We start from the raw sequence: 25884 nt of genomic DNA, 5'->3' as shown, positions 1-25884 counted from the left end.
GTGCTGCATAAAACAGGAGATTGAAATTAACACAGATACCGTTCAATCAGCCAAATATGTAATAGACTAGAGCTACTCCTTGCTCAACGAAGTGGACTCAACACCACATATTAAACGCCTAAGAATATACCTAACTAGTAAGAATCTTAAAACCTATGGATTTATATGTCTCCGAAAGAGAATCAAGCGTGTGTACAGCGGCATAAACGCAGCAGTGATAGGATTGGTGAGGTTCGGTGAGCAAATGCAGACCCTTTGAAGTCATATTGCATGGTACCCATTCCATGGTTCTCAACTCTCCAGGTTTAAGGGATTCTTCCTTCAGCTAAAACATGCATGTGGAACCCAGAGTATGATCCACCGTGTGATCGGGAAACGTGTTCAAATGTGTCTCAGTTTTCATCCCCTGGTAATCGGGTGCAACATTCCAGACGCTTTACTAACACTCTCCCCCACTTGGAGAGTCAGTGCCTTTAACCTCCTGTTTGGCCCAGTTTGCAATTTCTGCGGAAAATGAACAGGAATAGGGAGAACCAATGAGAGACTAGCTGGAGGGTTCTGGACGGGCAAATTTAACTCTCATTTCCCACCAAGAAGAGGAATTAACCAAAGGCTCAGCGAGCCATGCTGGAACCACACTAGGGCCTGAAGCAATCCTGCGGTGTTGCGTCCAGCTCACAAGAAAGCGAGTTGAAGAAAGGAGCTCAGGGGCACTGTAATTCACAAAGCTGCAGAGTTATAAATGACAGCTATCGTCCAAAAATATATTGAAGTAAGGCTGCCAAGAGGACTTGAAAGCGGGGCAGAATTGCAGGAAACCGATTTCAGGAGGTAGACTGGAATTGCATGTAAAGCATAGGAAAAGAGGCAGAACGTCCACAATGATGCACTTGGCCAAAAAGGGCGTATTCTTTTTTTCCTGAATATATTCAGGAAAAAACGCATACGCTCTTTTTGGCCAAGCAAGCAAGCTTGCAAAGGAAATCTGCACTACAATGAAGTCTCACTGCCCCCCGGTCAAAAGGGCCATCTGAAAAAAGTGTAAAATCCAGAAAGGCAAGACAGACCATGGAGAACTGGGAGCCTACTTAGGCTGATGTGCAGGATGTAAATTGCCAACAGCCACTCTGGAGAAGCGTCTGGTGTTTCCTGAAACATCTGAAAAACAAAGCAACAGAGCCTAGGGCACTTCCACTTATGGTCCTATAGATTAGGGAAATTAAAATCAAAAAGACACAGCCACCCCAAAGTTTGGAACGGCTCTGTTTACAAGAACCTCGTTTACGGTACAAGTTCAATATCGCAGAAAGCGAAAAATGGATAAAGAAGTTGTGGTACTAACGTACAATGAAATATCACTCAGCAATGAAATCTATGTCATCAGGCCAGTAGCAGCATAATGAGTGGATTCAGGCACAATGATTCTAAGTGAAATAAGTCACACAGAAAAAGAAACATCATAAGATATCACTAATACACGGAATGTAAACTTGCCTACACAGGAACTGAATTACAAAACAGAATAGGGTCTCAAATGTAGAAAACCAACTTATGCTTTCTTAAGGGGAAAGGTGAGTTGGGGTGCTGCATAAAACCAGAGATTGAAATTAGCACAGATACCTTTCCATAAGACAAATATGTAATAGACAAGAGCTACTGCTTGCTCAACGAAGTGGACTCAACACCCCATATTAAACGCCTAAAAATATACCTGACTAGTAAGAATCTTAAAACCTATGGATTGATATGTCTACGAAGGAGAATCAAGCGTGTTTACAGCGGCATAAACGCAGCAGTGATAGGATTGGTGAGGTTCGGTGAGCAAATGCAGACCCTTTGAAGTCATATTGCATGGTACCCATTCCATGGTTCTCAACTCTCCAGGTTTAAGGGATTCTTCCTTCAGCTAAAACATGCATGTGGAACCCAGAGTATGATGCACCGTGTGATCGGGAAACGTGTTCAAATGTGTCTCAGTTTTCGTCCCCTGGTACTCGGGTGCAACATTCCAGACGCTTTACTAACACTCTCCCCACTTGGAGAGTCAGTGCCTTTAACCTCCTGTTTGGCCCAGTTTGCAATTTCTGCGGAAAATGAACAGGAATAGGGAGAACCAATGAGAGACTAGCTGGAGGAGTCTGGACGGGCAAATTTTACTCTCATTTCCCACCAGGAAGAGGAATGAACCAAAGGCTCAGCGAGCCATGCTGGAACCACACTAGGGCCTGAAGCAATCCTGCGGTGTTGCGGCCAGCTCACAAGAAAGCGAGTTGAAGAAAGGAGCTCAGGGGCACTGTAATTCACAAACCTGCAGAGTTATAAATGACAGCTATCGTCCAAAAATATATAGAAGTAAGGCTGCCAAGAGGACTTGAAAGTGGGGCAGAATTGCAGGAAACCGATTTCAGGAGGTAGACTGGAATTGCATGTAAAGCATAGGAAAAGAGGCAGAACGTCCACAATGATGCACTTGGCCAAAAAGGACGTATGCGTTTTTTCCTAAATATATTCAGGAAAAAACGCATACGCCCTTTTTGGCCAACCAAGCAAGCTTGCAAAGGAAATCTGCACTACAATGAAGTCTCACTGCCCCCCGGTCAAAAGGGCCATCTGAAAAAAGTGTAAAATCCAGAAAGGCAGGACAGGCCATGGAGAACTGGGAGCCTAGTTAGACTGATGGGTGGGATGTAAATTGCCAACAGCCACTCTGGAGAAGTGTATGGTGTTTCCTGAAACATCTAAAAAACAAAGCAACAGAGCCTAGGGCACTTCCACTTATGGTCCTATAGATTAGGGAAATTAAAATCAAAAAGACACAGCCACCCCAAAGTTTGGAACGGCTCTGTTTACAAGAACCTCGTTTACGGTACAAGTTCAATATCGCAGAAAGCGAAAAATGGATAAAGAAGTTGTGGTACTAACGTACAATGAAATATCACTCAGCAATGAAATCTATGTCATCAGGCCAGTAGCAGCATAATGAGTGGATTCAGGTACGATGATTCTAAGTGAAATAAGTCACACAGAAAAAGAAACATCATAAGGTATCACTAATACACGGAATGTAAACTTGGCTACACAGGAACTGAATTAAAAAACAGAATAGGGTCTCAAATGTAGAAAACCAACTTACGCTTGCTTAAGAGGAAAGGTTAGTTGGGGTGCTGCATAAAACCAGAGATTGAAATTAACACAGATACCTTTCCATAAGCCAAATATGTAATAGACAAGAGCTACTGCTTGCTCAACGAAGTGGACTCAACACCACATATTAAACGCCTAAGAATATACCTGACTAGTAAAAATCTTAAAACCTATGGATTTATATGTCTCCGAAAGAGAATCAAGCGTGTTTACAGTGGCATAAACGCAGCAGTGATAAGATTGGTGAGGTTCGGTGAGCAAATGCAGACCCTTTGAAGTCATATTGCATGGTACCCATTCCATGGTTCTCAACTCTCCAGGTTTAAGGGATTCTTCCTTCATCTAAAACATGCATGTGGAACCCAGAGTATGATCCACCGTGTGATCGGGAAACGTGTTCAAATGTGTCTCATATTTCCTCCCCTGGTACTCGGGTGCAACATTCCAGACACTTTACTAACACTCTCCCCACTTGGAGAGTCAGTGCCTTTAACCTCCTGTTTGGCCCAGTTTGCAATTTCTGCGGAAAATGAACAGGAATAGGGAGAACCAATGAGAGACTAGCTGGAGGTGTCTGGACGGGCAAATTTAACTCTCATTTCCCACCAGGAAGAGGAATTAACCAAAGGCTCAGCGAGCCATGCCGGAACCACACTAGGGCCTGAAACAATCCTGCGGTGTTGCGGCCAGCTCACAAGAAAGCGAGTTGAAGAAAGGAGCTCAGGGGCACTGTAATTCACAAACCTGCAGAGTTATAAATGACAGCTATCGTCCAAAAATATATTGAAGTAAGGCTGCCAAGAGGACTTGAAAGTGGGGCAGAATTGCAGGAAACCGATTTCAGGAGGTAGACTGGAATTGCATGTAAAGCATAGGAAAAGAGGCAGAACGTCCACAATGATGCACTTGGCCAAAAAGGACGTATGCGTTTTTTCCTGAATATATTCAGGAAAAAACGCATACGCCCTTTTGGCCAACCATGGAAGCTTGCAAAGGAAATCTGCACTACAATGAAGTCTCACTGCCCCCCTGTCAAAAGGGCCATCTGAAAAAAGTGTAAAATCCAGAAAGGCAGGACAGGCCATGGAGAACTGGGAGCCTAGTTAGACTGATGGGCGGGATGTAAATTGCCAACAGCCACTCTGGAGAAGTGTATGGTGTTTCCTGAAACATCTAAAAAACAAAGCAACAGAGCCTAGGGCACTTCCACTTATGGTCCTATAGATTAGGGAAATTAAAATCAAAAAGACACAGCCACCCCAAAGTTTGGAACGGCTCTGTTTACAAGAACCTCGTTTACGGTACAAGTTCAATATCGCAGAAAGCAAAAAATGGATAAAGAAGTTGTGGTACTTACGTACAATGCAATATCACTCAGCAATGAAATCTATGTCATCAGGCCAGTAGCAGCATAATGAGTGGATTCAGGCATGATGATTCTAAGTGAAATAAGTCACACAGAAAAAGAAACATCATAAGATATCACTAATACACGGAATGTAAACTTGCCTACACAGGAACTGAATTACAAAACAGAATAGGGTCTCAAATGTAGAAAACCAACTTATGCTTGCTTAAGGGGAAAGGTGAGTTGGGGTGCTGCATAAAACCAGAGATTGAAATTAGCACAGATACCTTTCCATAAGCCAAATATGTAATAGACAAGAGCTACTGCTTGCTCAACGAAGTGGACTCAACACCCCATATTAAACGCCTAAAAATATACCTGACTAGTAAGAATCTTAAAACCTATGGATTGATATGTCTACGAAAGAGAATCAAGCGTGTGTACAGCGGCATAAACGCAGCAGTGATAGGATTGGTGAGGTTCGGTGAGCAAATGCAGACCCTTTGAAGTCATATTGCATGGTACCCATTCCATGGTTCTCAACTCTCCAGGTTTAAGGGATTCTTCCTTCAGCTAAAACATGCATGTGGAACCCAGAGTATGATCCACCGTGTGATCGGGAAACGTGTTCAAATGTGTCTCAGTTTTCGTCCCCTGGTACTCGGGTGCAACAGTCCAGATGCTTTACTAACACTCTCCCCACTTGGAGAGTCAGTGCCTTTAACCTCCTGTTTGGCCCAGTTTGCAATTTCTGCGGAAAATGAACAGGAATAGGGAGAACCAATGAGAGACTAGCTGGAGGTGTCTGGACGGGCAAATTTTACTCTCATTTCCCACCAGGAAGGGGAAGTAACCAAAGGCTCAGCGAGCCGTGCCGGAACCACACTAGGGCCGGAAGCAATCCTGCGGTGTTGCGGCCAGCTCACAAGAAAGCGAGTTGAAGAAAGTAGCTCAGGGGCACTGTAATTCACAAACCTTCAGAGTTCTAAATGACAGCTATCGTCCAAAAATATATTGAAGTAAGGCTGCCAAGAGGACTTGAAAGCGGGGCAGAATTGCAGGAAACCGATTTCAGGAGGTAGACTGGAATTCCATGTAAAGCATAGGAAAAGAGGCAGAACGTCCACAATGATGCACTTGGCCAAAAAGGGCGTATTCTTTTTTTAATGAATATATTCAGGAAAAAACGCATACGCCCTTTTTGGCCAACCAAGCAAGCTTGCAAAGGAAATCTGCACTACAATGAAGTCTCACTGCCCCCCGGTCAAAAGGGCCATCTGAAAAACCTGTAAAATCCAGAAAGGCAGGACAGACCATGGAGAACTGGGAGCCTACTTAGGCTGATGGGCGGGATGTAAATTGCCAACAGCCACCCTGGAGAAGTGTATGGTGTTTCCTGAAACATCTGAAAAACAAAGCAACAGAGCCTAGGGCACTTCCACTTATGGTCCTATAGCTTAGGGAAATTAAAATAAAAAAGACACAGCCACCCCAAAGTTTGGGACGGCTCTGTTTACAAGAACCTCGTTTACGGTACAAGTTCAATATCGCAGAAAGCGAAAAATGGATAAAGAAGTTGTGGTACTTACGTACAATGCAATATCACTCAGCAATGAAATCTATGTCATCAGGCCAGTAGCAGCATAATGAGTGGATTCAGGTACGATGATTCTAAGTGAAATAAGTCACACAGAAAAAGAAACATCATAAGGTATCACTAATACACGGAATGTAAACTTGGCTACACAGGAACTGAATTACAAAACAGAATAGGGTCTCAAATGTAGAAAACCAACTTATGCTTGCTTAAGGGGAAAGGTGAGTTGGGGTGCTGCATAAAACCAGAGATTGAAATTAGCACAGATACCTTTCCATAAGCCAAATATGTAATAGACAAGAGCTACTGCTTGCTCAACGAAGTGGACTCAACACCCCATATTAAACGCCTAAGAATATACCTGACTAGTAAGAATCTTAAAACCTATGGATTGATATGTCTCCGAAAGAGAATCCAGCGTGTGTACAGCGGCATAAATGCAGCAGTGATAGGATTGGTGAGGTTCGGTGAGCAAATGCAGACCCTTTGAAGTCATATTGCATGGTACCCATTCCATGGGTCTCAACTCTCCAGGTTTAAGGGATTCTTCCTTCAGCTAAAACATGCATGTGGAACCCAGAGTATGATCCACTGTGTGATCGGGAAACGTGTTCAAATGTGTCTCAGTTTTCATCCCCTGGTACTCGGGTGCAACATTCCAGACGCTTTACTAACACTCTCCCCACTAGCAGAGTCAGTGCCTTTAACCTCCTGTTTGGCCCAGTTTGCAATTTCTGCGGAAAATGAACAGGAATAGGGAGAACCAATGAGAGACTAGCTGGAGGTGTCTGGACGGGCAAATTTAACTCTCATTTCCCACCAGGAAGAGGAATTAACCAAAGGCTCAGCGAGCCATGCCAGAACCACACTAGGGCCTGAAGCAATCCTGCGGTGTTGCGGCCAGCTCACAAGAAAGCGAGTTGAAGAAAGAAGCTCAGGGGCACTGTAATTCACAAACCTGCAGAGTTATAAATGACAGCTATCATCCAAAAATATATTGAAGTAAGGCTGCCAAGAGGACTTGAAAGCGGGGCAGAATTGCAGGAAACCGATTTCAGGAGGTAGACTGGAATTGCATGAAAAGCATAGGAAAAGAGGCAGAACGTCCACAATGATGCACTTGGCCAAAAACGGCGTATGCGTTTTTTCCTGAATATATTCAGGAAAAAACGCATACGCCCTTTTTGGCCAACCAAGCAAGCTTGCAAAGGAAATCTGCACTACAATGAAGTCTCACTGCCCCCCGGTCAAAGGGCCATCTGAAAAACCTGTAAAATCCAGAAAGGCAGGACAGGCCATGGAGAACTGGGAGCCTTCTTATGCTGATGGGTGGGATGTAAATTGCAAACCGCCACTCTGGAGAAGTGTATCGTGTTTCCTGAAACATCTAAAAAACAGAGCAACAGAGCCTAGGGCACTTCCACTTATGGTCCTATAGCTTAGGGAAATTAAAATAAAAAAGACACAGCCACCCCAAAGTTTGGGACGGCTCTGTTTATAAGAACCTCGTTTACGGTACAAGTTCAATATCTCAGAATGCGAAAAATGGATAAAGAAGTTGTGGTACTTACGTACAATGCAATATCACTCAGCAATGAAATCTATTGTCATCAGGCCAGTAGCAGCATAATGAGTGGATTCAGGTACGATGATTCTAAGTGAAATAAATCACACAGAAAAAGAAACATCATAAGGTATCACTAATACACGGAATGTAAACATGGCTACACAGGAACTGAATTACAAAACAGAATAGGGTCTCAAATGAAGAAAACCAACTTATGCTGGCTTAAGAGGAAAGGTTAGTTGGGGTGCTGCATAAAACCAGAGATTGAAATTAACACAGATACCTTTCCATAAGCCAAATATGTAATAGACAAGAGCTACTGCTTGCTCAACGAAGTGGACTCAACACCCCATATTAAACGCCTAAGAATATACCTGACTAGTAAGAATCTTAAAACCTATGGATTTATATGTCTCCGAAAGAGAATCAAGCGTGTGTACAGCGGCATAAACGCAGCAGTGATAGGATTGGTGAAGTTCGGTGAGCAAATGCAGACCCTTTGAAGTCATATTGCATGGTACCCATTCCATGGGTCTCAACTCTCCAGGTTTAAGGGATTCTTCCTCCAGCTAAAACATGCATGTGGAACCCAGAGTATGATCCACCGTGTGATCGGGAAACGTGTTCAAATGTGTCTCAGTTTTCGTCCCCTGGTACTCGGGTGCAGCATTCCAGACGCTTTACTAACATTCTCCCCACTTGGAGAGTCAGTGCCTTTAACATCCTGTTTGGCCCAGTTTGCAATTTCTGCGGAAAATGAACAGGAATAGGGAGAACCAATGAGAGACTACCTGGAGGTGTCTGGACGGGCAAATTTAACTCTCATTTCCCACCAGGAAGAGGAATTAACCAAAGGCTCTGCGAGCCATGCCAGAACCACACTAGGGCCTGAAGCAATCCTGCGGTGTTGCGGCCAGCTCACAAGAAAGCGAGTTGAAGAAAGGAGCTCAGGGGCACTGTCATTCACAAACCTGCAGAGTTATAAATGACAGCTATCGTCCAAAAATATATTGAAGTAAGGCTGCCAAGAGGACTTGAAAGCGGGGCAGAATTGCAGGAAACCGATTTCAGGAGGTAGACTGGAATTGCATGTAAAGCATAGGAAAAGAGGCAGAACGTCCACAATGATGCACTTGGCCAAAAGGGCGTATGCGTTTTATCCTGAATATATTCAGGAAAAAACGCATACGCCCTTTTTGGCCAACCAAGCAAGCTTGCAAAGGAAATCTGCACTACAATGAAGTCTCACTGCCCCCCGGTTAAAAGGGCCATCTAAAAAAAGTGTAAAATCCAGAAAGGCAGGACAGGCCATGGAGAACTGGGAGCCTTCTTATGCTGATGGGCGGGATGTAAATTGCCAACAGCCACTCTGGAGAAGTGTATGGTGTTTCCTGAAACATCTAAAAAACAAAGCAACAGAGCCTAGGGCACTTCCACTTATGGTCCTATAGCTTAGGGAAATTAAAATAAAAAAGACACAGCCACCCCAATGTTTGGGACGGCTCTGTTTACAAGAACCTCGTTTACGGTACAAGTTCAATATCGCAGAAAGCGAAAAATGGATAAAGTAGTTGTGGTACTTACGTACAATGCAATATCACTCAGCAATGAAATCTATGTCATCAGGCCAGTAGCAGCATAATGAGTGGATTCAGGTACGATGATTCTAAGTGAAATAAGTCACACAGAAAAAGAAACATCATAAGGTATCACTAATACACGGAATGTAAACTTGGCTACACAGGAACTGAATTACAAAACAGAATAGGGTCTCAAATGTCGAAAACCAACTTATGCTTGCTTAAGGGGAAAGGTGAGTTGGGGTGCTGCAGAAAACCAGAGATTGAAATTAGCACAGATACCTTTCCATAAGCCAAATATGTAATAGACAAGAGCTACTGCTTGCTCAACGAAGTGGACTCAACACCCCATATTAAACGCCTAAGAATATACCTGACTAGTAAGAATCTTAAAACCTATGGATTGATATGTCTCCGAAAGAGAATCCAGCGTGTGTACAGCGGCATAAACGCAGCAGTGATACGATTGGTGAGGTTCGGTGAGCAAATGCAGACCGTTTGAAGTCATATTGCATGGTACCCATTCCATGGGTCTCAACTCTCCTGGTTTAAGGGATTCTTCATTCAGCTAAAACATGCATGTGGAACCCAGAGTATGATCCACCATGTGATCGGGAAACGTGTTCAAATGTGTCTCAGTTTTCATCCCCTGGTACTCGGGTGCAACATTCCAGACGCTTTACTAACACTCTCCCCACTTGGAGAGTCAGTGCCTTTAACCTCCTGTTTGGCCCAGTTTGCAATTTCTGCGGAAAATGAACAGGAATAGGGAGAACCAATGAGAGACTAGCTGGAGGTGTCTGGACGGGCAAATTTAACTCTCATTTCCCACCAGGAAGAGGAATTAACCAAAGGCTCAGCGAGCCATGCCGGAACCACACTAGGGCCTGAAGCAATCCTGTGGTGTTGCGGCCAGCTCACAAGAAAGCGAGTTGAAGAAAGGAGCTCAGGGGCACTGTAATTCACAAACCCGCAGAGTTATAAATGACAGCTATCGTCCAAAAATATATTGAAGTAAGGCTGCCAAGAGGACTTGAAAGCGGGGCAGAATTGCAGGAAACCGATTTCAGGAGGTAGACTGGAATTGCATTTAAAGCATAGGAAAAGAGACAGAACGTCCACAATGATGCACTTGGCCAAAAAGGGCGTATGCGTTTTTTCCTGAATACATTCAGGATAAAACACATACGCCCTTTTTGGCCAACCAAGCAAGATTGCAAAGGAAATCTGCACTACAATGAAGTCTCACTGCCCCCCGGTCAAAAGGGCCATCTGAAAAAAGTGTAAAATCCAGAAAGGCAGGACAGGCCACGGAGCACTGGGAGCGTTGTTATGCTGATGGGCGGGATGTAAATTGCCAACAGCCACTCTGGAGAAGTGTATGGTGTTTCCTGAAACATCTAAAAAACACAGCAACAGAGCCTAGGGCACTTCCACTTATGGTCCTATAGCTTAGGGAAATTAAAATCAAAAAGACACAGCCACCCCAAAGTTTGGGACGGCTCTGTTTACAAGAACCTCGTTTACGGTACAAGTTGAATATCGCAGAAAGCGAAAAATGGATAAAGAAGTTGTGGTACTTACGTACAATGCAATATCACTCAGCAATTAAATCTATGTCATCAGGCCAGTAGCAGCATAATGAGTGGATTCAGGTACGATGATTCTAAGTGAAATAAGTCACACAGAAAAAGAAACATCATAAGGTATCACTAATACACGGAATGTAAACTTGGCTACACAGGAACTGAATTACAAAACAGAATAGGGTCTCAAATGTAGAAAACCAACTTATCCTTGCTTAAGGCGAAAGGTGAGTTGGGGTGCTGCATAAAACCAAGATTCAAATTAACACAGATACCTTTCCATAAGCCAAATATGTAATAGACAAGAGCTACTGCTTGCTCAACGAAGTGGACTCAACACCCCATATTAAACGCCTAAGAATATACCTGACTAGTAAGAATCTTAATGTCTATGGATTTATATGTCTCCGAAAGAGAATCAAGCATGTGTACAGCGGCATAAACGCAGCAGTGATAGGATTGGTGAGGTTCGGTGAGCAAATGCAGACCCTTTGAAGTCATATTGCATGGTACCCATTCCATGCGTCTCAACTCTCCAGGTAAGGGATTCTTCCTTCAGCTAAAACATGCATGTGGAACCCAGAGTATGATCCACCGTGTGATCGGGAAACGTGTTCAAATGTGTCTCAGTTTTCATCCCCTGGTACTCGGGTGCAACATTCCAGACGCTTTACTAACACTCTCCCCACTTGGAGAGTCAGTGCCTTTAACCTCCTGTTTGGCCCAGTTTGCAATTTCTGTGGAAAATTAACAGGAATAGGGAGAACCAATGAGAGACTAGCTGGAGGTGTCTGGACGGGCAAATTTAACTCTCATTTCCCACCAGGAAGAGGAATTAACCAAAGGCTCAGCGAGCCATGCCGAAACTACACTAGGGCCTGAAGCAATCCTGCGGTGTTGCGGCCAGCTCACAAGAAAGCGAGTTGAAGAAAGAAGCTCAGGGGCACTGTAATTCACAAACCTGCAGAGTTATAAATGACAGCTATCATCCAAAAATATATTGAAGTAAGGCTGCCAAGAGGACTTGAAAGCGGGGCAGAATTGCAGGAGACCGATTTCAGGAGGTAGACTGGAATTGCATGAAAAGCACAGGAAAAGAGGCAGAACGTCCACAATGATGCACTTGGCCAAAAAGGACGTATGCGTTTTTTCCTGAATATATTCAGGAAAAAACGCATACGCCCTTTTTGGCCAACCAAGCAAGCTTGCAAAGGAAATCTGCACTACAATGAAGTCTCACTGTCCCCCGGTCAAAAGGGCCATCTGAAAAAAGTGTAAAATCAGGAAAGGCAGGACAGGCCATGGAGAACTGGGAGCCTTGTTATGCTGATGGGCGGGATGTAAATTGCCAACAGCCAATCTGGAGAAGTGTATGGTGTTTCCTGAAACATCTAAAAAACACAGCAACAGAGCCTAGGGCACTTCCACTTATGGTCCTATAGCTTAGGGAAATTAAAATCAAAAAGACACAGCCACCCCAAAGTTTGGGACGGCTCTGTTTACAAGAACCTCGTTTACGGTACAAGTTCAATATCGCAGAAAGCGAAAAATGGATAAAGAAGTTGTGGTACTTACGTACAATGCAATATCACTCAGCAATTAAATCTATGTCATCAGGCCAGTAGCAGCATAATGAGTGGATTCAGGTACGATGATTCTAAGTGAAATAAGTCACACAGAAAAAGAAACATCATAAGGTATCACTAATACACGGAATGTAAACTTGGCTACACAGGAACTGAATTACAAAACAGAATAGGGTCTCAAATGTAGAAAACCAACTTATCCTTGCTTAAGGCGAAAGGTGAGTTGGGGTGCTGCATAAAACCAAGATTCAAATTAACACAGATACCTTTCCATAAGCCAAATATGTAATAGACAAGAGCTACTGCTTGCTCAACGAAGTGGACTCAACACCCCATATTAAACGCCTAAGAATATACCTGACTAGTAAGAACCTTAATGTCTATGGATTTATATGTCTCCGAAAGAGAATCAAGCATGTGTACAGTGGCATAAATGCAGCAGTGATAGGATTGGTGAGGTTCGGTGAGCAAATGCAGACCCTTTGAAGTCATATTGCATGGTACCCATTCCATGCGTCTCAACTCTCCAGGTAAGGGATTCTTCCTTCAGCTAAAACATGCATGTGGAACCCAGAGTATGATCCACCGTGTGATCGGGAAACGTGTTCAAATGTGTATCAGTTTTCATCCCCTGGTACTCGGGTGCAACATTCCAGACGCTTTACTAACACTCTCCCCACTTGCAGAGTCAGTGCCTTTAACCTCCTGTTTGGCCCAGTTTGCAATTTCTGTGGAAAATTAACAGGAATAGGGAGAACCAATGAGAGACTAGCTGGAGGTGTCTGGACGGGCAAATTTAACTCTCATTTCCCACCAGGAAGAGGAATTAACCAAAGGCTCAGCGAGCCATGCCGAAACTACACTAGGGCCTGAAGCAATCCTGCGGTGTTGCGGCCAGCTCACAAGAAAGCGAGTTGAAGAAAGAAGCTCAGGGGCACTGTAATTCACAAACCTGCAGAGTTATAAATGACAGCTATCATCCAAAAATATATTGAAGTAAGGCTGCCAAGAGGACTTGAAAGCGGGGCAGAATTGCAGGAGACCGATTTCAGGAGGTAGACTGGAATTGCATGAAAAGCACAGGAAAAGAGGCAGAACGTCCACAATGATGCACTTGGCCAAAAAGGACGTATGCGTTTTTTCCTGAATATATTCAGGAAAAAACGCATACGCCCTTTTTGGCCAACCAAGCAAGCTTGCAAAGGAAATCTGCACTACAATGAAGTCTCACTGTCCCCCGGTCAAAAGGGCCATCTGAAAAAAGTGTAAAATCAGGAAAGGCAGGACAGGCCATGGAGAACTGGGAGCCTTGTTATGCTGATGGGCGGGATGTAAATTGCCAACAGCCACTCTGGAGAAGTGTATGGTGTTTCCTGAAACATCTAAAAAACACAGCAACAGAGCCTAGGGCACTTCCACTTATGGTCCTATAGCTTAGGGAAATTAAAATAAAAAAGACACAGCCACCCCAAAGTTTGGGACGGCTCTGTTTACAAGAACCTCATTTACGGTACAAGTTCAATATCGCAGAAAGCGAAAAATGGATAAAGAAGTTGTGGTACTTACATACAATGCAATATCACTCAGCAATGAAATCTATGTCATCAGGCCAGTAGCAGCATAATGAGTGGATTCAGGTACGATGATTCTAAGTGAAATAAGTCACACAGAAAAAGAAGCATCATAAGATATCACTAATACACGGAATGTAAACTTGGCTACACAGGAACTGAATTACAAAACAGAATAGGGTCTCAAATGTAGAAAACCAACTTATGCTTACTTAAGGGGAAAGGTGAGTTGGGGTGCTGCATAAAACCAGAGATTGAAATTAGCACAGATACCTTTCCATAAGCCAAATATGTAATAGACAAGAGCTACTGCTTGCTCAACGAAGTGGACTCAACACCCCATATTAAAGGCCTAAGAATATACCTGACTAGTAAGAATCTTAAAACCTATGGATTGATATGTCTCCGAAAGAGAATCAAGCGTGTGTACAGCGGCATAAACGCAGCAGTGATAGGATTGGTGAAGTTCGGTGAGCAAATGAAGACCCTTTGTAGTCATATTGCATGGTACCCATTCCATGGGTCTCAACTCTCCAGGTTTAAGGTATTCTTCCTTCAGCTAAATCATGCATGTGGAACCCAGAGTATGATCCACCGTGTGATCGGGAAACGTGTTCAAATGTGTCTCAGTTTTTGTCCCCTGGTACTCGGGTGCAACATTCCAGACACTTTACTAACACTCTCCCCACTTGGAGAGTCAGTGCCTTTAACCTCCTATTTGGCCCAGTTTGCAATTTCTGCGGAAAATGAACAGGAATAGGGAGAACCAATGAGAGACTAGCTGGAGGTGTCTGGACGGGCACATTTAATTCTCATTTCCCACCAGGAAGAGGAATTAACCAAAGGCTCAGCGAGCCATGCCGGAACCACACTAGGGCCCGAAGCAATCCTGCGGTGTTGCGGCCAGCTCACAAGAAAGCGAGTTGAAGAAAGGAGCTCAGTGGCACTGCCATTCACAAACCTGCAGAGTTATAAATGACAGTTATCTTCCAAAAATATATTGAAGTAAGGCTGCCAAGAAAACTTGAAAGCGGGGCAGAATTGCAGGAAACCGATTTCAGGAGGTAGACAGGAATTGCATGTAAAGCATAGGAAAAGAGGAAGAACGTCCAAAATGATGCACTTGGCCAAAAAGGGCGTATGCGTTTTTTCCTGAATATATTCAGGAAAAAACGCATACGCCCTTTATGGCCAACCAAGCAAGCATGCAAAGGAAATCTGCACTACAATGAAGTCTCACTGCCCCCCGGTCAAAAGGGCCATCTGAAAAAAGTGTAAAATCCAGAAAGGCAGGACAGGCCACGGAGCACTGGGAGTGTTGTTATGCTGATGGGCGGGATGTAAATTGCCAACAGCCACTCTGGAGAAGTGTATGGTGTTTCCTGAAACATCTAAAAAACAGAGCAACAGAGCCTAGGGCACTTCCACTTATGGTCCTATAGCTTAGGGAAATTAAAATCAAAAAGACACAGCCACCCCAAAGTTTGGGACGGCTCTGTTTACAAGAACCTCGTTTACGGTACAAGTTCAATATCGCAGAAAGCGAAAAATGGATAAAGAAGTTGTGGTACTTACGTACAATGCAATATCACTCAGCAATGAAATCTATGTCATCAGGCCAGTAGCAGCAAAATGAGTGGATTCAGGTACGATAATTCTAAGTGAAATAAGTCACACAGAAAAAGAAACATCATAAGGTATCACTAATACACGGAATGTAAACTTGCCTACACAGGAACTGAATTACAAAACAGAATAGGGTCTCAAATGTAGAAAACCAACTTATGCTTGCTTAAGGGGAAAGGTGAGTTGGGGTGCTGCATAAAACCAGAGATTGAAATTAGCACAGATACCTTTCCATAAGCCAAATATGTAATAGACAAGAGCTACTGCTTGCTCAACGAAGTGGACTCAACACCACATATTAAACGCCTAAGAATATACCTGACTAGTAAGAATCTTAAAACCTATGGATTTATATGTCTCCGAAAGAGAATCAAGCGTGTGTACAGCGGCATAAACGCAGCAGTGATAGGATTGGTGAGGTTCGGTGAGCAAATGCAGACCCTTTGAAGTCATATTGCATGGTACCCATTCCATGGGTCTCAACTCTCCAGGTTTAAGGGATTCTTCATTCAGCTAAAACATGCATGTGGAACCCAGAGTATGATCCACCGTGTGATCGGGAAACGTGTTCAAATGTGTATCAGTTTTCATCCCCTGGTACTCGGGTGCAACATTCCAGACGCTTTACTAACACTCTCCCCACTTGCAGAGTCAGTGCCTTTAACCTCCTGTTTGGCCCAGTTTGCAATATCTGCGGAAAATGAACAGGAATAGGGAGAACCAATGAGAGACTAGCTGGAGGTGTCTGGACGGGCAAATTTAACTCTCATTTCCCACCAGGAAGAGGAATTAACCAAAGGCTCAGCGAGCCATGCCGAAACCACACTAGGGCCTGAAGCAATCCTGCAGTGTTGCGGCCAGCTCACAAGAAAGCGAGTTGAAGAAAGGAGCTCAGGGGCACTGCCATTCACAAACCTGCAGAGTTAAAAATGACAGCTATCGTCCAAAAATATATTGAAGTAAGGCTGCCAAGAGGACTTGAAAGTGGGGCAGAATTGCAGGAAACCGATTTCAGGAGGTAGACTGGAATTGCATGTAAAGCATAGGAAAAGAGGCAGAACGTCCACAATGATGCACTTGGCCAAAAAGGGCGTATGCGTTTTTTCCTGAATATATTCAGGGAAAAACGCATACGCCCTTTTTGGCCAACCAAGCAAGCTTGCAAATGAAATCTGCACTACAATGAAGTCTCACTGCCCCCCGGTCAAAAGGGCCATCTGAAAAAAGTGTAAAATCCAGAAAGGCAAGACAGGCCATGGAGAACTGGGAGCCTAGTTAGACTGATGGGCGGGATGTAAATTGCCAACAGCCACTCTGGAGAAGTGTATGGTGTTTCCTGAAACATCTAAAAAACAAAGCAACAGAGCCTAGGGCACTTCCACTTATGGTCTTATAGATTAGGGAAATTAAAATCAAAAAGACACAGCCACCCCAAAGTTTGGGACGGCTCTGTTTACAAGAACCTCATTTATGGTACAAGTTCAATATTGCAGAAAGCGAAAAATGGATAAAGAAGTTGTGGTACTTACGTACAATGCAATACCACTTAGCAATGAAATCTATGTCATCAGGCCAGTAGCAGCATAATGAGTGGATTCAGGTACGATGATTCTAAGTGAAATAAGTCACACAGAAAAAGAAACATCATAAGATATCACTAATACACGGAATGTAAACTTGCCTACACAGGAACTGAATTACAAAACAGAATAGGGTCTCAAATGTAGAAAACCAACTTATGCTTGCTTAAGGGGAAAGGTGAGTTGGGGTGCTGCATAAAACCAGAGATTGAAATTAGCACAGATACCTTTCCATAAGCAAAATATGTAATAGACAAGAGCTACTGCTTGCTCAACGAAGTGGACTCAACACCCCATATTAAACGCCTAAGAATATACCTGACTAGTAAGAATCTTAAAACCTATGGATTGATATGTCTACGAAAGAGAATCAAGCGTGTGTACAGCGGCATAAACGCAGCAGTGATAGGATTGGTGAGGTTCGGTGAGCAAATGCAGACCCTTTGAAGTCATATTGCATGGTACCCATTCCATGGTTCTCAACTCTCCAGGTTTAAGGGATTCTTCCTTCAGCTAAAACATGCATGTGGAACCCAGAGTATGATCCACCGTGTGATCGGGAAACGTGTTCAAATGTGTCTCAGTTTTCGTCCACTGGTACTCGGGTGCAACATTCCAGACGCTTTACTAACACTCTCCCCACTTGGAGAGTAAGTGCCTTTAACCTGCTGTTGCGCCCAGTTTGCAATTTCTGCGGAAAATGAACAGGAATAGGGAGAACCAATGAGAGACTAGCTGGAGGTGTCTGGACGGGCAAATTTAACTCTCATTTCCCACCAGGAAGAGGAATTAACCAAAGGCTCAGCGAGCCATGCCGGAACCACACTAGGGCCTGAAGCAATCCTGCGGTGTTGCGGCCAGCTCACAAGAAAGCGAGTTGAAGAAAGAAGTTCAGGGGCACTGTAATTCACAAACCTGCAGAGTTATAAATGACAGCTATCATCCAAAAATATATTGAAGTAAGGCTGCCAAGAGGACTTGAAAGCGGGGCAGAATTGCAGGAAACCGATTTCAGGAGGTAGACTGGAATTGCATGAAAAGCATAGGAAAAGAGGCAGAACGTCCACAATGATGCACTTGGCCAAAAAGGGCGTATGCGTTTTTTCCTGAATATATTCAGGAAAAAACGCATACGCCCTTTTTGGCCAACCAAGCAAGCTTGCAAAGGAAATCTGCACTACAATGAAGTCTCACTGTCCCCTGGTCAAAAGGGCCATCTGAAAAAAGTTTAAAATCCAGAAAGGCAGGACAGGCCATGGAGAACTGGGAGCCTTCTTATGCTGATGGGCGGGATGTAAATTGCCAACAGCCACTCTGGAGAAGTGTATGGTGTTTCCTGAAACATCTAAAAAACAAAGCAACAGAGCCTAGGTCACTTCCACTTATGGTCTTATAGATTAGGGAAATTAAAATCAAAAAGACACAGCCACCCCAAAGTTTGGGATGGCTCTGTTTACAAGAACCTCATTTACGGTACAAGTTCAATATTGCAGAAAGCGAAAAATGGATAAAGAAGTTGTGGTACTTACGTACAATGCAATACCACTCAGCAATGAAATCTATGTCATCAGGCCAGTAGCAGCATAATGAGTGAATTCAGGTACGATGATTCTAAGTGAAATAAGTCACACAGAAAAAGAAACATCATAAGATATCACTAATACACGGAATGTAAACTTGCCTACACAGGAACTGAATTACAAAACAGAATAGGGTCTCAAATGTAGAAAACCAACTTATGCTTGCTTAAGGGGAAAGGTGAGTTGGGGTGCTGCATAAAACCAGAGATTGAAATTAGCACAGATACCTTTCCATAAGCAAAATATGTAATAGACAAGAGCTACTGCTTGCTCAACGAAGTGGACTCAACACCCCATATTAAACGCCTAAGAATATACCTGACTAGTAAGAATCTTAAAACCTATGGATTGATATGTCTACGAAAGAGAATCAAGCGTGTGTACAGCGGCATAAACGCAGCAGTGATAGGATTGGTGAGGTTCGGTGAGCAAATGCAGACCCTTGGAAGTCATATTGCATGGTACCCATTCCATGGTTCTCAACTCTCCAGGTTTAAGGGATTCTTCCTTCAGCTAAAACATGCATGTGGAACCCAGAGTATGATCCACCGTGTGATCGGGAAACGTGTTCAAATGTGTCTCAGTTTTCGTCCCCTGGTACTCGGGTGCAACATTCCAGATGCTTTACTAACACTCTCCCCACTTGGAGAGTCAGTGCCTTTAAACTCCTGTTTGGCCCAGTTTGCAATTTCTGCGGAAAATGAACAGGAATAGGGAGAACCAATGAGAGACTAGCTGGAGGTGTCTGGACGGGCAAATTTTACTCTCATTTCCCACCAGGAAGAGGAATTAACCAAAGGCTCAGCGAGCCGTGCCGGAACCACACTAGGGCCTGAAGCAATCCTGCGGTGTTGCGGCCAGCTCACAAGAAAGCGAGTTGAAGAAAGTAGCTTTGGGGCACTGTAATTCACAAACCTTCAGAGTTCTAAATGACAGCTATCGTCCAAAAATATATTGAAGTAAGGCTGCCAAGAGGACTTGAAAGCGGGGCAGAATTGCAGGAAACCGTTTTCAGGAGGTAGACTGGAATTGCATGTAAAGCATAGGAAAAGAGGCAGAACGTCCACAATGATGCACTTGGCCAAAAAGGGCGTATGCGTTTTTTCCTGAATATATTCAGGAAAAAACGCATACGCCCTTTTTGGCCAACCAAGCAAGCTTGCAAAGGAAATCTGCACTACAATGAAGTCTCACTGCCCCCCGGTCAAAAGGGCCATCTGAAAAAAGTTTAAAATCCAGAAAGGCAGGACAGGCCATGGAGAACTGGGAGCCTTCTTATGCTGATGGGCGGGATGTAAATTGCCAACAGCCACTCTGGAGAAGTGTATGGTGTTTCCTGAAACATCTAAAAAACAAAGCAACAGAGCCTAGGGCACTTCCACTTATGGTCTTATAGATTAGGGAAATTAAAATCAAAAAGACACAGCCACCCCAAAGTTTGGGACGGCTCTGTTTACAAGAACCTCGTTTACGGTTCATGTTCAATATCGCAGAAAGCGAAAAATGGATAAAGAAGTTGTGGTACTTACGTACAATGCAATATCACTCAGCAATGAAATCTATGTCATCAGGCCAGTAGCAGCATAATGAGTGGATTCAGGTACGATGATTCTAAGTGAAAAAAGTCACACAGAAAAAGAAACATCATAAGGTATCACTAATACACGGAATGTAAACTTGGCTACACAGGAACTGAATTACAAAACAGAATAGGGTCTCAAATGTAGAAAACCAACTTATGCTTGCTTAAGGGGAAAGGTGAGTTGGGGTGCTGCAGAAAACCAGAGATTGAAATTAGCACAGATACCTTTCCATAAGCCAAATATGTAATAGACAAGAGCTACTGCTTGCTCAACGAAGTGGACTCAACACCCCATATTAAACGCCTAAGAATATACCTGACTAGTAAGAATCTTAAAACCTATGGATTTATATGTCTCCGAAAGAGAATCCAGCATGTGTACAGCGGCATAAACGCAGCTGTGATAGGATTGGTGAGGTTCGGTGAGCAAATGCAGACCCTTTGAAGTCATATTGCATGGTACCCATTCCATGGTTCTCAACTCTCCAGGTTTAAGGGATTCTTCCTTCAGCTAAAACATGCATGTGGAACCCAGAGTATGATCCACCGTGTGATTGGGAAACGTGTTCAAATGTGTCTCAGTTTTCGTCCCCTGGTACTCGGGTGCAACATTCCAGACGCTTTACTAACACTCTCCCCACTTGGAGAGTCAGTGCCTTTAACCTCCTGTTTGGCCCAGTTTGCAATTTCTGCGGAAAATGAACAGGAATAGGGAGAACCAATGAGAGACTAGCTGGAGGTGTCTGGACGGGCAAATTTAACTCTCATTTCCCACCAGGAAGAGGAATTAACCAAAGGCTCAGCGAGCCATGCCGGAACCACACTAGGGCCTGAAGCAATCCTGCGGTGTTGCGGCCAGCTCACAAGAAAGCCAGTTGAAAAAAGGAGCTCAGGGGCACTGTAATTCACATACCTTCAGAGTTATAAATGACAGCTATCGTCCAAAAATATATTGAAGTAAGGCTGCCAAGAGGACTTGAAAGCGGGGCAGAATTGCAGGAAACCGATTTCAGGAGGTAGACTGGAATTGCATGTAAAGCATAGGAAAAGAGGCAGAACGTCCACAATGATGCACTTGGCCAAAAAGGGCGTATGCGTTTTTTCCTGAATACATTCAGGAAAAAACGCATACGCACTTTTTGGCCAACCAAGCAAGCTTGCAAAGGAAATCTGCACTACAATGAAGTCTCACTGCCCCCCGGTCAAAAGGGCCATCTGAAAAAAGTGTAAAATCCAGAAAGGCAGGACAGGCCATGGAGAACTGGGAGCCTTGTTATGCTGATGGGCAGGATGTAAATTGCCAACAGCCACTCTGGAGAAGTGTATGGTGTTTCCTGAAACATCTAAAAAACAAAGCAACAGAGCCTAGGGCACTTCCACTTATGGTCCTATAGATTAGGGAAATTAAAATCAAAAACACACAGCCACCCCAAAGTTTGGGATGGCTATGTTTACAAGAACCTCATTTACGGTACAAGTTCAATATCGCAGAAAGCGAAAAATGGATAAAGAAGTTGTGGTACTTACGTACAATGCAATATCACTCAGCAATGAAATCTATGTCATCAGGCCAGTAGCAGCATAATGAATGGATTCAGGTACGATGATTCTAAGTAAAATAAGTCACACAGAAAAAGAAACATCATAAGGTATCACTAATACACGGAATGTAAACTTGCCTACACAGGAACTGAATTACAAAACAGAATAGGGTCTCAAATGTAGAAAACCAACTTATGCTTGCTTAAGGGGAAAGGTGAGTTGGGGTGCTGCATAAAACCAGAGATTGAAATTAACACAGATACCTTTCCATAAGCCAAATATGTAATAGACAAGAGCTACTGCTTGCTCAACGAAGTGGACTCAACACCCCATATTAAACGCCTAAGAATATACGTGACTAGTAAGAATCTTAAAACCTATAGATTTATATGTCTCTGAAAGAGAATCCAGCGTGTGTACAGTGGCATAAACGCAGCAGTGATAGGATTGGTGAGGTTCGGTGAGCAAATGCAGACCCTTTGAAGTCATATTGCATGGTACCCATTCCATGGTTCTCAACTCTCCAGGTTTAAGGGATTCTTCCTTCAGCTAAATCATGCATGTGGAACCCAGAGTATGATCCACCGTGTGATCGGGAAATGTGTTCAAATGTGTCTCAGATTTCGTCCCCTGGTACTCGGGTGCAACATTCCAGACACTTTACTAACACTCTCCCCACTTGGAGACTCAGTGCCTTTAACCACCTATTTGGCCCAATTTGCAATTTCTGCGGAAAATGAACAGGAATAGGGAGAACCAATGAGAGACTAGCTGGAGGTGTCTGGACGGGCAAATTTAACTCTCATTTCCCACCAGGAAGAGGAATTAACCAAAGGCTCAGCGAGCCATGCCGGAACCACACTAGGGCCTGAAACAATCCTGCGGTGTTGCGGCCAGCTCACAAGAAAGCGAGTTGAAGAAAGGAGCTCAGGGGCACTGTAATTCACAAACCTGCAGAGTTATAAATGACAGCTATCGTCCAAAAATATATTGAAGTAAGGCTGCCAAGAGGACTTGAAAGCGGGGCAGAATTGCAGGAAACCGAGTTTAGGAGGTAGACTGGAATAGCATGTAAAGCATAGGAAAAGAGGCAGAACGTCCACAATGATGCACTTGGCCAAAAAGGGCGTATGCGTTTTTTCCTGAATATATTCAGGAAAAAACGTATACGCCCTTTTTGGCCAACCAAGGAAGCTTGCAAAGGAAATCTGCACTACAATGAAGTCTCACTGCCCCCCGGTCAAAAGGGCCATCTGAAAAAAGTGTAAAATCCAGAAAGGCAGGACAGACCATGGAGAACTGGGAGCCTACTTAGGCTGATGGGCGGGATGTAAATTGCCAACAGCCACTCTGGAGAAGTGTATGGTGTTTCCTGAAACATCTGAAAAACAAAGCAACAGAGCCTAGGGCACTTCCATTTTTGGTCCTATAGATTAGGGAAATTAAATTCAAAAAGACACAGCCACCTCAAAATTTGGAATGGCTCTGTTGACAAGAACCTCGTTTACGGTTCAAGTTGAATATCGCAGAAAGCGAAAAATGGATAAAGAAGTTCTGGTACTTACGTACAATGCAATATCACTCAGCAATGAAATCTATGTCATCAGGCCAGTAGCAGCATAATGAGTGGATTCAGGTACGATGATTCTAAGTGAAATAAGTCACACAGAAAAAGAAACATCGTAAGATGTCACTAATACACGGATTGTAAACTTGGCTACACAGGAACTGAATTACAAAACAGAATAGGGTCTCAAATGTAGAAAACCAACTTATGCTTGCTTAAGGGGAAAGGTGAGTTGGGGTGCTGCAGAAAACCAGAGATTGAAATTAGCACAGATACCTTTCCATAAGCAAAATATGTAATAGACAAGAGCTACTGCTTGCTCAACGAAGTGGACGCAACACCCCATATTAAACGCCTAAGAATATACCTGACTAGTAAAAATCTTAAAACCTATGGATTTATATGTCTCCGAAAGAGAACCAAGCGTGTGTACAGCGGCATAAACGCAGCAGTGATAGGATTGGTGAGGTTCGGTGAGCAAATGCAGACCCTTTGAAGTCATATTGCATGGTACCCATTCCATGGTTCTCAACTCTCCAGGTTTAAGGGATTCTTCCTTCAGCTAAAACATGCATGTGGAACCCAGAGTATGATCCACCGTGTGATCGGGAAATGTGTTCAAATGTGTCTCAGATTTCGTCCCCTGGTACTCGGGTGCAACATTCCAGACACTTTACTAACACTCTCCCCACTTGGAGACTCAGCGCCTTTAACCACCTATTTGGCCCAATTTGCAAATTCTGCTGAAGATGAACAGGAATAGGGAGAACCAATGAGAGACTAGCTGGAGGTGTCTGGACGGGCAAATTTAACTCTCATTTCCCACCAGGAAGAGGAATTAACCAAAGGCTCAGCGAGCCATGCCGGAACCACACTAGGGCCTGAAGCAATCCTGCGGTGTTGCGGCCAGCTCACAAGAAAGCGAGTTGAAGAAAGGAGCTCAGGGGCACTGTAATTCACAAACCTGCAGAGTTATAAATGACAGCTATCGTCCAAAAATATATTGAAGTAAGTCTGCCAAGAGGACTTGAAAGTGTGGCAGAATTGCAGGAAACCGATTTCCGGAGGTAGACTGGAATTGCATGTAAAGCATAGGAAAAGAGGCAGAACGTCCACAATGATGCACTTGGCCAAAAAGGGCGTATGCGTTTTTTCCTGAATATATTCAGGAAAAAACGCATACGCCCTTTTTGGCCAACCAAGCAAGCTTGCAAAGGAAATCTGCACTACAATGAAGTCTCACTGCCCCCCGGTCAAAAGGGCCATCTGAAAAAACTGTAAAATCCAGAAAGGCAGGACAGGCCATGGAGAACTGGGAGCCTAGTTAGACTGATGGGCGGGATGTAAATTGCCAACAGCCACTCTGGAGAAGTGTATGGTGTTTCCTGAAACATCTAAAAAACAAAGCAAGAGAGCCAAGGGCACTTCCACTTATGGTCCTATAGCTTAGGGAAATTAAAATCAAAAAGACACAGCTACCCCAAAGTTTGGGACGGCTCTGTTTACAAGAACCTCGTTTACAGTACAAGTTCAATATCGCAGAAAGCTAAAAATGGATAAGGAAGTTGTGGTACTAACGTATACTGCAATGTCACTCAGCAATGAAATCTATGTCATCAGGCCCATAGCAGCATAATGAGTGGATTCAGGTACGATGATTCTAAGTGAAATATGTCACACAGAAAAAGAAACATCATAAGATATCACTAATACACGGAATGTAAACTTGGCTACACAGGAACTGAATTACAAAACAGAATAGGGTCTCAAATGTAGAAAACCAAATTATGCTTGCTTAAGGGGAAAGGTGAGTTGGGGTGCTGCATAAAACCAGAGATTGAAATTAGCACAGATACCTTTCCATAAGCCAAATATGTAATAGACAAGAGCTACTGCTTGCTCAACGAAGTGGACTCAACACCCCATATTAAACGCCTAAGAATATACCTGACTAGTAAGAATCTTAAAACCTATGGATTTATATGTCTCCGAAAGAGAATCAAGCGTGTGTACAGTGGCATAAACGCAGCAGTGATAGGATTGGTGAGGTTCGGTGAGCAAATGCAGACCCTTTGAAGTCATATTGCATGGTACCCATTCCATGGTTCTCAACTCTCCAGGTTTAAGGGATTCTTCTTTCAGCTAAAACATGCTTGTGGAACCCAGAGTATGATCCACCGTGTGATCGGGAAACGTGTTCAAATGTGTCTCAGTTTTCGTCCCCTGGTACTCGGGTGCAACATTCCAGACGCTTTACTAACACTCTCCCCACTTGGAGAGTCAGTGCCTTTAACCTCCTGTTTGGCCCAGTTTGCAATTTCTGCGGAAAATGAACAGGAATAGGGAGAACCAATGAGAGACTAGCTGGAGGAGTCTGGACGGGCAAATTTAACTCTCATTTCCCACCAGGAAGAGGAATTAACCAAAG

This window comes from Pseudorca crassidens (genome assembly GCF_039906515.1).
Source record: "Pseudorca crassidens isolate mPseCra1 chromosome 1 unlocalized genomic scaffold, mPseCra1.hap1 SUPER_1_unloc_3, whole genome shotgun sequence".
NCBI lineage: Eukaryota > Metazoa > Chordata > Mammalia > Artiodactyla > Delphinidae > Pseudorca > Pseudorca crassidens.
Note: the sequence above shows the minus strand (reverse complement) of the source record.